This window comes from Lutra lutra, chromosome 11 (assembly GCF_902655055.1).
Source record: "Lutra lutra chromosome 11, mLutLut1.2, whole genome shotgun sequence".
NCBI lineage: Eukaryota > Metazoa > Chordata > Mammalia > Carnivora > Mustelidae > Lutra > Lutra lutra.
In genome coordinates, this window is record NC_062288.1 from 2,350,784 (window position 1) to 2,365,254 (window position 14,471).

The 14,471-nt window shown below is 49.7% G+C and overlaps 1 long non-coding RNA gene across 1 annotated transcript; it reads right to left on the reverse strand.

Moving 5' to 3' along the window:
* Positions 1 to 4,856: 4,856 nt before the first annotated feature.
* LOC125080369 (uncharacterized) lies at positions 4,857 to 14,150 on the reverse strand. Its single transcript, XR_007121345.1, has 6 exons — positions 11,609 to 14,150; positions 11,149 to 11,370; positions 10,173 to 10,448; positions 8,290 to 8,409; positions 7,014 to 7,158; positions 4,857 to 6,804 (listed from the first exon to the last, which is right to left on the reverse strand). It is a non-coding gene; the product is annotated as an uncharacterized LOC125080369 (long non-coding RNA).
* Positions 14,151 to 14,471: the final 321 nt, after the last annotated feature.

Below are 14,471 nucleotides of genomic sequence, written 5' to 3' on the forward strand. Positions count from 1 at the left end.
CTCCTTACTGGTTATGGGTCTATTCAGGTTTTCTATTTCTTCCTGGTTCAGTTGTGGTAGTTTATATTTTCTATAAATGTATCCATTTCTTCCAGATTGTCGAATTTGTTGGCACCGAGTTGCTCATAGTATGTTCTTATAATTGTTTGTATTTCTTTGGTGTCAGTTGTGATCTCTCCTCTTTCATTCATGATTTTATTTATTTGGGTCCTTTCTCTTTTCTTTTTGATAAGTCTGGCCAGGGGTTTGTCAATCTTATTAATTCTTTCAAAGAACCAGCTCCTAGTTTCGTTGATTTGTTCTATTGTTTTTTTTGTTTGTTTGTTTGTTTCTATTTCATTGATTTCTGCTCTGATCTTTATGATTTCTCTTCTCCTGCTGGGTTTAGGGTTTCTTTCTTGTTCTTTCTCCAGCTCCTTTAGGTGTAGGGTTAGGTTGTGTACCTGAGACCTTTCTTGTTTCTTGAGAAAGGCTTGTACCGCCATATATTTTCCTCTCAGGACTGCCTTTGTTGTGTCCCACAGATTTTGAACCATTGTGTTTTCATTATCATTTGTTTCCATGAATTTTTTCAATTCTTCTTTAATTTCCTGGTTGACCCATTCATTCTTTAGAAGGATGCTGTTTAGTCTCCATGTATTTGGGTTCTTTCCAAATTTCCTCTTGTGATTGAGTTCTAGCTTCAGAGCATTGTGGTCTGAAAATATGCAGGGAATGATCTCAATCTTTTGATACCAGTTGAGACCTGATTTAGGACCAAGGATGTGATCTATTCTGGAAAATGTTCCATGTGCACTAGAGAAGAATGTGTATTCTGTTATTTTGGGATGGAAGGGTTCTGAATATATCTGTGATGTCCATCTGGTCCAGTGTGTCATTTAAGGCCTTTATTTCCTTGTTGACCTTTTGCTTAGATGATCTGTCCATTTCAGTGAGGGGAGTGTTAAACTCCCCTACTATTATTGTATTATTGTTGATGTATTTCTTTGATTTTGTTATTAATTGGTTTATATAGTTGGCTGCTCCCATGTTAGGGGCATAGATATCTAAAATTGTTAGGTCTTCTTGTTGGACAGACCCTTTGAGTATGATATAGTGCCCTTCCTCATCTCTTATTATAGTCTTTGGCTTAAAATCTAATTGATCTGATATAAAGATTGCCACCCCAGCTTTCTTCTGATGTCCATTAGCATGGTACATTGTTTTCCACCCCCTCACTAAATCTGGAGGTGTCTTCGGGTCTAAAATGAGTTTTTTGTAGGCAGCATATTGATGGGTTTTGTTTTTTTATCCATTCTGATACCCTGTGTCTTTTGATTGGGGGCATTTTGCCCATTAACATTCAGGGTAACTATTGAAAGATATGAATTTAGTGCCATTGTATTGCCTGTAAGGTGACTGTTACTGTATATTGCCTCTGTTTCTCTCTGGTCTACTACTTTTAGGCTCTCTCTTTGCTTAGAGGACCACTTTCAATATTTCCTGTAGAGCTGGTTTGGTGTTTGCAAGTTCTTTCAGTTTTCGTTTGTTCTGGAAGCTTTTGATCTCTCCTTCTATTTCCAATGATAGCCTAGCTGGATATAGTATTCTTGGCTGCTCTTTTTTTTTTCCCTGCTGATTCTCACTCATGGCTCCTTGTTAACTTGATAAACCTGGAAACATTTTTTTTTAAATTTGTGTATTCATTGGCACTGAACCAGTTTAGTGGTCTGGGGCTCCTTTATTTGTGTCCTTTAGGGAGCCTTTCTTTGGGCTCCTGGGGTGCAGCTCAGGAACTTGCATCAGGACTATGCAAATTCACCTTCAGAGTTTTTGTCAGTTTGCTTTCTTGTGGAAGCCAGACAGTGTGAATTCTTGCCCCAAATGGCTTTGTCTTACAGAATCTCCATGAAGACTTTTTTCCCCTTCTAATCACTTGGCCTTTCCTTCTCCCTCTGTTGTTCAAAACCCGACCTCCAAGCTTCGGAACTGAAACAATCAGGTGAAGACAGAGTTTTGGATACGAAGAAACAACAGCTTTATGGCTTCACTGGGCAGAGAGGCTGCAGTGGGCTCTGACCTTCCAAATTTGCCACCCCTCTAGACCGGGGCAGGTGCGGTGTGGTTATAGGGAAATGCAGATCTAGTTGGTTTCAGGGGAGAGTGATCAAGATACCCTAGGGCTCCTTCCTCTGTCCTTAGGGTGGTTCCAGGTTCCTGAAACAAAAGACTAAGAAGGGAGGAAAGGAAAAAGGTGGCTTTGAAATCAAGCTTCTCTGAAGCCTTAGAGCCGCCGTTTTGATTTTTGTTTAACTTTGTGCTTTTAAGGGGTTTCTGCAGAGATTTTCTGTCTTGAGGACCCACTGAGTACATGTTCCAGATACAGAGGTGTGTGGAGCTGTCTCCCACCTTGGGGAAGCAGAGCAGGAAAAGTGTCGTGGGAGGAGGAGATAGGCTTGATTTCTGGCAAGAGTGGGGCCTGTCACAGCTGTGACACTTGGGGCAAGTCTCTCCACCTGGGAAGCAGGATGTCAACATGAAACCCTCCAGAAGCTTCAAGCTTACATTGGACATCTGCTTCTGCTCAGACCCCAGTGTCTGGCGCCAGGAGGGCTCTCAATGAACAATCTTCCCTTGAGTCCCTCCCAGACGGGACCCCCCGCTGGAGGGGGAGTTCATCTCCTGGCCTAGTGTGGGCTGGCCCTCTGCTGTCCTACCTCCCCAAGCAGGCACTCCTCTGACCCATCTCAGGAGCATGTGGATGGTCCTATCCACACTGGGGTGCCTGCTGTTGCTCTCCATGCAAATAGATTGCCTGTTTTCTGACCTTGATAACTCTATCTATCATCTATGTATCATCTATCTATCTATCTATCTATCTTTCCTCTATCTATCATCAATCCATCATCTATCATTCTCCGTCTATCAATCTGTCATCTATCATCATCTCTCTACCACCTATCATTATCTATCATCTATCAATCATCAATCTATCATCTATCATTATCTATCATCTATCGATCTCCAATCTATCATCTTTCAAACGCCAATCTATCATCTATCTTCAATCTGTCATCTATCATTATCTATATTCTATCTATCCATCATCTCCATGTCTTCATCCATTTGTGTATTATCTCCATATCAAGTAGATATGGAGATAATGTATTATCTCCATATCAAATAGATATGGAGATAACTTTGGCTTTCCACATACTCTAGTATTTCCGCACAGCCCGAGGCTCTCATTGAGCTCTCCGTGTGATGCGCTGTCATTTAAATTCAGTGAGATGAGTGCTCAGGTTCCCTAAGTGGTAGGAGATGCTGGCATCAGTGCCCCGTGTGCCCCTTAGGATGGTAGATCTGGGGAGATGGGCACGGCCCTGTGGCCTTGGGGAGATCTCTTTGTGTGCTAGATACCCCAGTGCCACAGGAATTCTTGAGGAAGGGGTGCGAGTGAGCTGCTCCAGGGACAGAACGTGGGCCATGCTCTGTGCTGCCTGACCCATGACTCCAGCTGCTGCCACCTGGGGTACACACCCCCTTTCTCACAGCCCTGCCCAAGCTTCCTGTTACATACCTCCACAGTGGGTTGGCATGAGTCCTGGCGGCCTGGGGATGGACTCGCCTGGGCCCACACCATTTTGCCAAATTTGACTAAAGGCTATGGGTGCCACGCTCTATAGCTCTGGAGGAACACGGGCTATGGAGCTCCACGTGCTTCGGTCCCAGCTTGATGCCAGACCCACGGCCAGAGGGAAGTCCCACTAACTATTATCTGGGACATTTGAGAAAAGAGTGGAGAAATATTTGTGAAGATGTTTGTGGCATCATCAGAAGTCAGGCTGGTGCTGATAGCCACAGGCTGCTTCTGTTATCCACATGGTGGGATTCACGGAGACACAGCCCCCTGTTTCCTAGGCTGGTTTATTGGGTTTGTCCATTTCTCACTGTCGTGGCCCAGAGTCTGCGACCTCTGGCCACACAGAGCAGGCCTGGAAGGGCACAGACCTATGGCTGCTTCCTCAGTTCCAGCCATCGTGTTGTGCTGGTCCTCAGGTGGCCCGGGGCTGCACAGGTGGGACAGGGCTGCGAGGCTGGGTCCCCACCCAACTGAGGCGAAGGCAAGCCCTGGGACATCTACTCTCTGACCTCAAAACCGCAGCATGTCTAGTCCATCCAGACTAGATGGGCATCCCAGCCTCCCAGCCCAAGACAGAGCAGGGAATGACTCAAAACCTCACCTCCCAGTGATTCCTCCTGGCTATGTCCCATCATCTACCTACCCGTGTTCATTGATACCATCAACATACTCCCCAGATCTGTAAACTCAGGTACCAGGACCTCTATTTTTCTTTAAGGTTGTACTTAAGTCCTTTTTTGTGCGGGGCAGGGGGAAATCAATGAAATGTATGTCACATATGAAATTTTTAAATGTATGCCTTTTGGTTAAAAAATAGAGAAAAACATTTAAGTAGACAATATTTGCCCATATGCTGATTCAAAAAACATGGTAACTCTGCAGAAGAAATTAGCTTTCCTCATTTCCAAATAATGTCTGACAGGTGCCTGAGAGCTTGCAAAGTACACTTAAATACATCCAATTGCCGTGTGGTTTTCCGCTTTGCTACTTACAAACATAAGCAGTCTCATCTGACAAGCAGTCGAAACATATTTCCACATGCAGCAACTTTGTAAATGATCTAGTGGTCAAAATTCTTAAGTGAAAATATTATCATAAAACTCCAGAAAGACGACGATGCCATTTTGGGTTGATTTAGTTATTTTACTTAATTCAATAACGTCAAAGGCCATGAAATAATTGAAAGAATGAATAAAAGCAGCATCCCATGACATGCAGCATTTACTATGACTGGAGTGGGTTGTCTTTCTTTTTATAGCTGAGTTTTTTCTTCATGGCTCACTGGTGCGTCTAGAGCTGTAGAAAGAGCCACACATGTGAACTCCGCAGCTTGGGATCAGCTGCTCTGCAAACACCCCACACGGAAGGATGGTAGGCACTGGCCTTGCTGTTTCGTGCACCAAGGGGGCTGGTCCAAACTTCTCTGCAGGCTGTCACCCTTGTCTGGTCAGAAATCAAGCTTTCATCCTATAATCCAGCCGATGTCTTCCCTCACCTGACCATGTTTCTGGGAGGAGCAGGAGGATTTTTCCACCTGACCAGTACTTTCATCACTCGCCTGGATGGAGGGGACCCCCAGTGTCCTCTTTTCTGCCAAGGCTGGTTCCAGGTGGATTTCCGTCCCTTACCACCCACAGAAGTCCACCTGCTACAGAACTGACAGGCCTGGGTTCTGGGCTTAGGAGCTCCTGGCTTGAATTCTGGTTTTGCTATTTATAAAATTATTTCTGTGAGAGCGGGTTCTTAACAGGTCAGTCTCTTTATCTGTACAATGAGAACAGTAAACATTGTGGACACTTCCTGAGAGTACTGAAGGTGCCGATCAGCACAGAGTCCAGACCCAGAACCAGGCGGTGAGCGCCCCAGGAAGAGGGCCTGTCCGCCCTTCACATCCCCAGATGTGTATGTGCACACACAAAGCCAAAGGAAGACGAGGATCCCTCACCTTATGGCAGAAGCCAGCTTGCAGAGAATTACCACTTTGCACCCATGACATGGTAGTGGAGTCAGGCGGGCATCTCTGCTCACTGAGATGCCCAGAGAAGGGCACCGCATCCCTCCCGAGGCCTCACTGACAAAGTGCTCAGGAAATCTATCAGGATGAAGCAATACGCAGACCCAAACTGACGTTCTGTGAGATAGATGAGCTGCCCTATTCCCAAGTGTCATGTCCCCGGGGATGAAGACAGGCTACAGGACCTTCTAGAATAAAGGGGACCAGACACATGGGACTATGGCTCTTGATTAGATCCTGGACCAGGGAAAGTAGCTTGAAATACAGTTACAGTGACTGTTATCAAGATTTGTGTCCAAAGTGACAACTCACAATGGTCTCCATCAACAGAGTTTCCTATCCTGATTTTGTTCGGTTGTTCTTTGAAAGAACATCCTGTGTGTATCCAATTCTCACCAAAGTGTTACAGGCCAGCAGCACGACTCCAGGCCGCTGTCACAAAATTAAGACAAACCCAATACGCACAGACATACACAAATGTATAAATGTGTTTGTGTGGGGGTGGAAGGATGCGGGAGAGACAGTCAATGGGACGAACTGCGGCTCGCTGGTGGGTGTGCGTGAGGCCATGCAGAAGAACTTTGTACAATTCCTGCGTGTTTGTGTCAGTTTGCAATTACAGCAAAATAAAAAGTTACAAAATGTTAATAGATACTTGTACATTACTACGTGGGTAGAGAGTGAATTAATAATTGAACAAATGTGGGAATTATCCACGAAGACATACACGTGTTCTTTGAACTATTTTTGTAACTTTGCTGCAAATCTGAATGATTTCAAAACGATAAAAAGTACACTTCAGAAACACCCACATTCATTTACTTGTAAGACATGTATTTCCATGATCAAGTGGCAAACGGCATGCATGCTCTGAATTCAAGAATTCTGCCATCTAGGCAGACTGTTCAGTGTGGCAAACCTCTAATCAGTGTGTCCAGTCTGGGTAGCAATGGCAACGTTCCCGGAGGTGGTGTCTGAGCCGTGGCTCGGAGGTCGGGGAGAACGTGCCCAGGTGAGGAAGGGAAGTGGGACGCGAGCTGTGCAAGGGCCAAGGGGCCGGCACCGGAAGGTGGAGAGACAGCGAGACCCTTGCAGGCAGGAGCCCATCCCTATGGCCAAGGGCGATGTGGAGCAGTTTTTGTGCTGTATGGATATCCAGTGAATAATTCTGGAAAAGAAGTTGAATTTTGACTGCATGCTTGAAATAAATTTAAGCGGCTTCGGTAAACTAAAAGCAGATTTTGCAAAACCGTTTACCACAAATAGAACACAAGCATGGTATCTTTATTACTGAAACTCATGGAAGTTGGTAAGAGAAACGTCAGATCTCAAGAGGTCAAAAGCATTTATGTAAAAAAATCAAAGGATATTACAAACCGTAGGATAAACAAGAAGGCATCCTCATCCTGCGTGTTTACATTTGAACAAACTCTTCTCTTTGTGGATGAAAAAAGAAGGCCAAGTAGGCACCTTATGAAAATTCTCTATGTGGTCAAAAGCAGTAAGTCTGTTATCAATAAATCTATAGAGAAAGCAAAATAAAATTACACTTAGGTAGTATAAAAACCAGGGAGAATCAATTAAAAAATTAGAATTGATCACAGAGAAATAAATTATTCTTTTTTTATAATCTATCTGTTTTCCTCTATTATCCTAATTTCAATCAAGGACATGCATTACACTTAAGTAAGAAACAGACAGAGATTGAACTTAAGGCCATTTTTGTTCCTCTTTTCTAATCAACATAGAAATGTATGCTGTTGGAAGTTTTGTTACTCATATGAAATTCAGAATTCTATGAAAAGTTTCAGGAAAACCGCACAGTTTGAAAATAGCATTTTAAAATTGAGGTTTATTGACAAACAGGTAGTTCCGTGTGGACAATGTAATGATCTGATATTTGTCTGTATTGTGAATAATCACCAGGATAGACCATTTTTTCCCTTGGGACGTGGACTTTTAAGGCCTCCTCCTTGTGACTCCCGCCCATGCAGTGCAGCAATGTGAACTGCGGTTGCCGAGCTGGACATCCCCTCCCCACAAGCAGCGTATTTTAATCGGTGTGTTTCTGAGCACTTGTGGTATAGAAGTAGAATCTGGGATTTATTTCAGGATGACAGCGACACAGAATATTTCAGGCGAGACAGCTGTGAGCTGGGGGAGGCTCCAGGAGGACTGAGATAAGTACCATCAGAGTTTCGGCTGGGGCGTCCCCGTGGAAGCCCTGTGCCCCACCAGCCCCAGGGTTCTGATAAGCCATCCCCTGGGGGAGGCAGCAAAAAAGGTGCCTAAACAGGGTGAATGTGAATTATAGACTCAGGGTCATGTCCGTGTCATGTCCGTCCCTCACTTCCCGTCTGGGGCTGCTTCCTACAGGAGCAGCAGAGGCCTATGGTTTAGACGGTGACCCCGCTGCTGCCATCGGTCCCTTTCCAGGAAACCTGCGTCAGTGCCCCGCCGGCCAGCCTCCCCAGGTGCCTCTCTTTAACTGGATGTTTTTATATTTCATTCTTCCTGGAAGCGTTTGCTGTTGACATCAACAACCAAACCAAAAGTGAGGCTTCTCCAGAGCTTTTGTTCCTTCAAGTTTATGAGGAGCCCAGAGATTTACCTCGGCAGGAAATGCCACTGCAGACACGGATGTCAGACTCACCACACATTCCAGAACAATGGCATGTTAAACCTCACTTGCATAGACATGGAAGTCTTCCTGGGAACACGCGGTGTGTAGGAATTGGGCACGTCATCGCGGGATGCAGCAATTCCTACGAAACTAAGAGAAATTTATGGTCGGGACAACGCTCGCGCTAGGAAGTCAACGTTATGAAACAGGTCGGAGTTCACCGACAAGGCGCACGCTGCCGGCTTGCTCTGTTTGCCTCAGCATGTTCCATGGAGGTCAAAGCAACCTAGGAATTTCAAAATTTCTAAACAACTCCAGAAAATAAGGACACATAGGAGCCGGGTGTGGGGGAAGCTCCAGCGGAGGGGATGAATGCAAGAGCAGTTCTCCTGGCCTTGCCTGAGGCCCCCTGCACTCTGGCTTTCCCTGTGCTGCCCCGCTCACCAGGGGAAAACCACCTGGCTTCACGGGGAGCCTTCCAGACCTGCGGCAGGTGACACTAACACTAGGACCATTCAGTGATGATGGAACTCAGCCTCAGGACGGAGCTGGAGGCCATGTAGAGAGATCTAGACTTTGTGCTCGGCACTGGGGTCTGAGCGGTCTGGATTTGCAGTCTGACGTCCTGCCGTTCACCACGTTCTGGTTACAGGAGCCCAGCAGATAGGGAGTGATCTGTGTGCACACGATTTTCCTATCCATGAAAGGGTGACTGTGTCCTTGGCTCACTGGGTTTCAGACTTGGACGAACATCACGAGCATGGCTCACAGCTAGGTGCCCCCGGGCATGGCTTGTGGATCTCTCCCTCTAGCCCTCAAACCTGAAAGCTTTACCGCCATGGGAGAGCTACTTGGTCTTATCAGAGGAAAAGGATTTTTTCAGTTAAGTGTTCTGCTGGCCGATAGATCACAGCATACACCCAGTCACGTGTGCGTGCACAGCACACATCCAACTGCAAAGTAGGTCATCCGAGAAAATCACATGGCATCGTGCCCCGCCTGCCCAGGCAAGAGGCCTCGTTCAGCTTCGTGGCAGAGGAAGCATTAACATGTGAGCCATTGTCCACTCTGGGGACACTGCTTCTCTCTCCCAGCCTTAGTTCTGTGACTAATGCAGTGGGAGGGTCCCCATTTCATAGGATCATGGTGGGGCTCGGTCTGTTCATGCTAGTCCCTGCCCATGGTCAGCGCTCACTTACTGCTGGCTGGTACTGAGCACATCCGTCGTTACTCTTAATGACTCACACGTACAGATCTTTCCAACAAATTACGGAAAGCAACCTCTTCATGTCATCTACCAGGGCACAAACCTAGAACACTTTCCCTCTCAATATGCAAACCGTATGATCATATGAGCCTTTAGCTCATATATCAGCCTTCTCAGGATTTTCCTCAGAGCCGCACGACTGTCCTCATCCTAGGAGATCATATCCAGCAGAATTGCCTCCCGATACGGACAGCCCTGTCTCAGCAGGTGTCCCTCTGTCTCAGGCTACGGCGGTCCCTGGAAGTCTCAGTGGGTCTGTTGGCCACAGCATGTGACTTTGTGTCTGGCCCAGCAGCGGTTTACCAGCACGAAGGAGTAAGAAGCCCGATGCACTTCTGCATGAGCTCACGTTCTCCTCCCATCACGCCAAGTTGCTGCAGACGCCCCGTCTCTACACCTGCACCAGCTCCTTAACCATGAACCTTGTCCCCAAGTCCCAGCTGCTCAGGACCAGGAGTCCCAGTTGTCTTACAACCCCAGCAGGCACGCGACTCTCCTGCTGGTCTGCTGAGCCTCCTCGGACCTCCGTCCCACCCCCTGTGACGCTGAATCAAGGTCAGGGTTTCATCATTACCACGTTGGGATGAGATGGCATGAGTCAGTCTTGGCTTTTTACGATACACATGTAGGAGCATTTTAGACTTACCGCTGATGAAACACACTTTCGCACCCACAGGAGGAGTTTCTAATGATGCGACTTCATTGGAGACACAGGAAAGATGGCTCACAGTTTGCTACTTCCCTGGTGGCAGCCAGCATTTGAGGAAGGTGTGCAAGTGTACAGGAATGACGGCAGGAGATGGGCTAGTTCCGGGGACATGCGTTCAGGGTCGAGCAGTGAGGCAGCTGAGAATCAGCATCCATTATGGGCCTGGGCCCTGACTGGGCACCGGGAAGGAGGTCTGGACGAAGTTGCTGGGGGCTATTGGACCAAACAACGGAATGTCCCCCACCTAGGAATGGGGGACATTCCTGTCCCACACTGCCCACCTGCCTCTAGAACTGAGATGGCCAGAGGGAACGGGGTTTCCCCGTGTTCACACAGAGGGTCACTGAGTGGTCTGGGCACCCTGATATTTACTGTTATGGGTCAGCTTGCTCGTGTCACATGGCAACCCACCCTTGGGGATGTGTCTGTGAGGGTGTTTCTGGGTGACGTTCACGTTTGAATGAGTAAACTGAATAAAGCAGATTGCTCTCCCCCGTGTGGTGGGCCTCATCCAAGCAGTGGAAAGCCTGAATAATACGAAAAGACCAAGTATGAGGGGACTCCTCCTGCTTCACGGACTGAGCTGGGGCATGCTGTGGGTGCGGGTTAAGGCCAAGACCATGGTCACGGTGGAGCGTGGCCTCCCTGCAGCGTCCTCCCCTCAGAGCCCTGCCCTATGGCATTCAGGTCCATCATGGGACTTCGGTTTTGCCAGGAGCAAACATCCTTTTCAGACCGTGGTCTGATGTTCAGGCCAGGAAACGTGTCCATCGTGGCAGTAGTTGTGGAGATAGCAAAACAAGCCTGCCCTCCACAAAGATCTTCTGAAGTGTTTGCCAGAAAGCCCATTAGATGGGCAATTCCAAGCCATTTCTCTGATCGAGTTGAGAAAACAAATCAAGTGTTTACTCACTTTCCCAAGGAAACCTTTCGTTCCCGCCCTGCTGCTGGGCTTCGCGGAGCAACAGTTCCCCTGACTCAGTGCGCAGCATTAGTGACAAGCGTCTTGCCTTCCTCTACGATCAGGAGTGCTTTAAACTGCAGTAAGTTGTCCCCAGAATGGCTCCTGCACACCCCAGTCTTCCAGCACGGGCCTCCCCTCCAGGACCGGTCTCTCCGACGCCAGTGTCAGCCTCTGTTGTTTGGAAATGTAGTTACAGAGAGCCTTCTAGAAGCTTCTGGATGCTGGTGTCCAAATAGGGAACAGCTATGCCTACAAGAGCCTCCCTCCAACGGATACAGAAGGGACCCCAGGCAAAGCTGTCCTATCGCCGGTCCGGCTACAAAGACCCCTAAAGCAGGTTGACCCTCCCCTTGCACTCACCCTGTGACCACGAACGAGGCAGCAGGTTGACCCCTCCCCTTGCACTCACCCTGTGACCACGAACGAGGCAGCCCGGTGCCCACGCCGAGACTGGTGGAGCGATGGGAGCCCTCCCCGATGTGCAGACGGAGAACAGGGTACCAGGAGCAGACCCGGGGGAGGAGTTGGCTGCGGGCACCAGGGCCCGGGAGCTTGACGGAGCTCAACCTTTGCTGGGAAAGTCCCGAGTCCCACCTCCTGCTGACGCACAGGTGTCCCACTGGCCATCCTCTGGGAAAGGCTTTGCTATACATCTGCCTCCCTTCCGGGGCCCTCCCAGGGTGCCTGTGTTCACCCTGCCTGCTTGCGGGGGGGACCTGGACACCCACAGGAGAAGCAGCAGATGAGCCAGCACCGTGGAAACTTTCCCGTTCTCCGTCTGCCCGTTCTCCTCGCCCAGAGCCACCTCAGCCCAGGAACCCGTCTATCCTTGAACTTCAGAGTTCAGCCATTCAAGAGTGTTGGGCTCCTGCCCGGGAATCCCAGGCCATCCCAGAGTGGAGAGGCGCATGGGGTTTGCTTTTCCACGGGTCGTGAGATTTCCTCTGACTCTGCCTTTGATTTACTCCACAATTAGAAAGATACCTAATGCCGACATGTCGTCGGGAGTATTTCCTTCAGGTCGGTGCTGTCCCCACCCCCGATTAGAAGCCCCAGTCTGGTTCCCTCAGCGTAAAATCTAAGTTCTGCTAGTGGCGCATCATGGAAACGCTCTGTAGGGACATGTCGTTGACGGACACAGTGATGGCCAGAGTCTGCCACATCCTAGGCTGATGGGGCTGGCCTGGGTCAGAGCTGCAGGGAGAGGTCCTCGTCCTCTCTTCTGCAGGATGCACGCCCCTGGGGACAGGGCCCTGACCCAGCCACCAGACCCAAAGGTGTCCTTCAGAGGTGGTAGGTTTGAAATGCGGCCAATGGGGCAGAGAGCAGGGACCAAAGCAGGGACCAGACCCATGCTTGGGGCTTCATACTTACCCTTCCTCATGCCCAGAGTGGAAACACTGGCTCCTGGGCCACGTAAGGACTGTGGCTTGTCCTCGTAAGGTGAACACAGACAGACAGTCCCAGCGATAGTTGGGGCACTGAGCCTGCGGCAGCCACGAGTGGTCCCTGCCCAGGCATCAGCCCCTCTCCTTCCCCAGCCCATGAGATCTCCATTTATTTGAAGAAGGGGAAAACAAGCCGTCTTCTGTCCTGCAAAACCCGACATGGATCCAGACGCCAGGACAAACCCCACACTTGTGCTGTCGGGACGCTTTCCCCCATCAGCAACTGACTCCAAATGATTCACTTAGGGGAAGAGTCCAAGGAGAGGAACTCAGGGACGTGCAGAAAGGAGCACTTTAAACAGCATGCACTGGAGACATGAAGATACTTGCCGCCTGGATCCAAGGGAGAACTCGATCTGCACGGATGACTCAGGGACTCTCCGGTCTCGTGGGTGTCAGTCCTGTTCCCAGCAATGCTTTCCCAGATGAACCACTGAGCACTCATTTCCTTGTGAGGCCCCCACATCTGGAGGTCAGAGCTGACGGCTCTCTGAGGATGCCTGACCCTTTCAGTCTGTGCCCTGTGTGCTGGGGCCACGCTCACCCCACAGTCTGGGAGAAGCGTCAAGACCAACCGTGGGGGGCAGAATGGGGACAGCCAGCACTGCACCTGCTGGGAAGTCCTGTCCCCACCGCGTCTCCCTCATAGACACTGGAGATGCCAGGTCACGCCTCCCCATGGACATGACCATGCCCAGACACCCTGGAACAGGCGTCCTAACAGCCTGTGGCCTCCGGGAGCTGTGAGCTATGAGCCAATGTGGAATCCTGCAAATGGTGCAGGTGCATGCGTCCCCTCCTGCCTGTCTGCATCACAGTGGGGGGGACCCCAAGCCCAGGGAACCCTGATCCCTATGATGGGCTGGATGCCAGCTGCCTTTTGTCCAGGGGGAGATGCCATATCTAAGACTCCGGACAGGAAGCAAACTGACCCTTGGCTTCCAGGAGACACTGGCACCGCCCTCCAGGCTGTTTACCTCCCCTGAGAGTGAGTCTGCACCCAGAGTTCTCGGGCTCACAACACAGGCCACCCTGCACGATGATCTGCTGACCGAATCTGGCTTCCTGACGGGAGGGTCAAGTTTTATGACCTGCCTCCTCTGCCCCTAAGCAAGACCTAACTGTCTCAGGACGCCTGCGCACCGCCCCTCTCACACCCCACCCCGCCTTTCCCAAGGCCAGTTTGCGTCCTGTGACCACGATGGAGGCAGATGCTTCCCAGACCACATGCTCTGGCCGGCTGGGGCGGAGAGGACCCCTCAGACACGCCTCATTCAGGGGCGGCCGACCCGGCCGCACAGCTTCCTGTATCCACCCACGTAGCCAAGCTCACCATGAGCTCAGGCGTGCCACTAGCCGCGCCCTCCGTGTTCAGAGATCCCCCAAACCTGCTCCCGTGCTCCCTGACACAGATCAGCAGCCGGTCGCTGCGGTCAGTCGGCGGCCCTTCACAGGCGCTGGGGCTCACGGGCCCTGCAGGTGGTCCTACACGTCCCCAATGAACATCGCCTTCAGGCTGCCTGGCTCCAGGCCTGGGTGGAACATTCTGGGCCGTCTCTGCGCAGGCAGAGAATGCACATCAGTCTTCGTGGCTGTGGTTTCAATATTAAAACAGAATGGGACAACCCTACGCTCTTCCTTTTCCTCTTCCCCTTTCTAATTTTTTGGCAGGTAACTTGACGGAACAGGGGGACACAGTCGTGTACATGGTGTGGGCCAGGCTGAGACGTGGTCAAGTAATCCCCTCGGGGTTACACTTTTTCAGCTCATTACAGGAAACAAACCAAACATCATAACAGACTTAGTGCTGTATTCTTTTTTTAA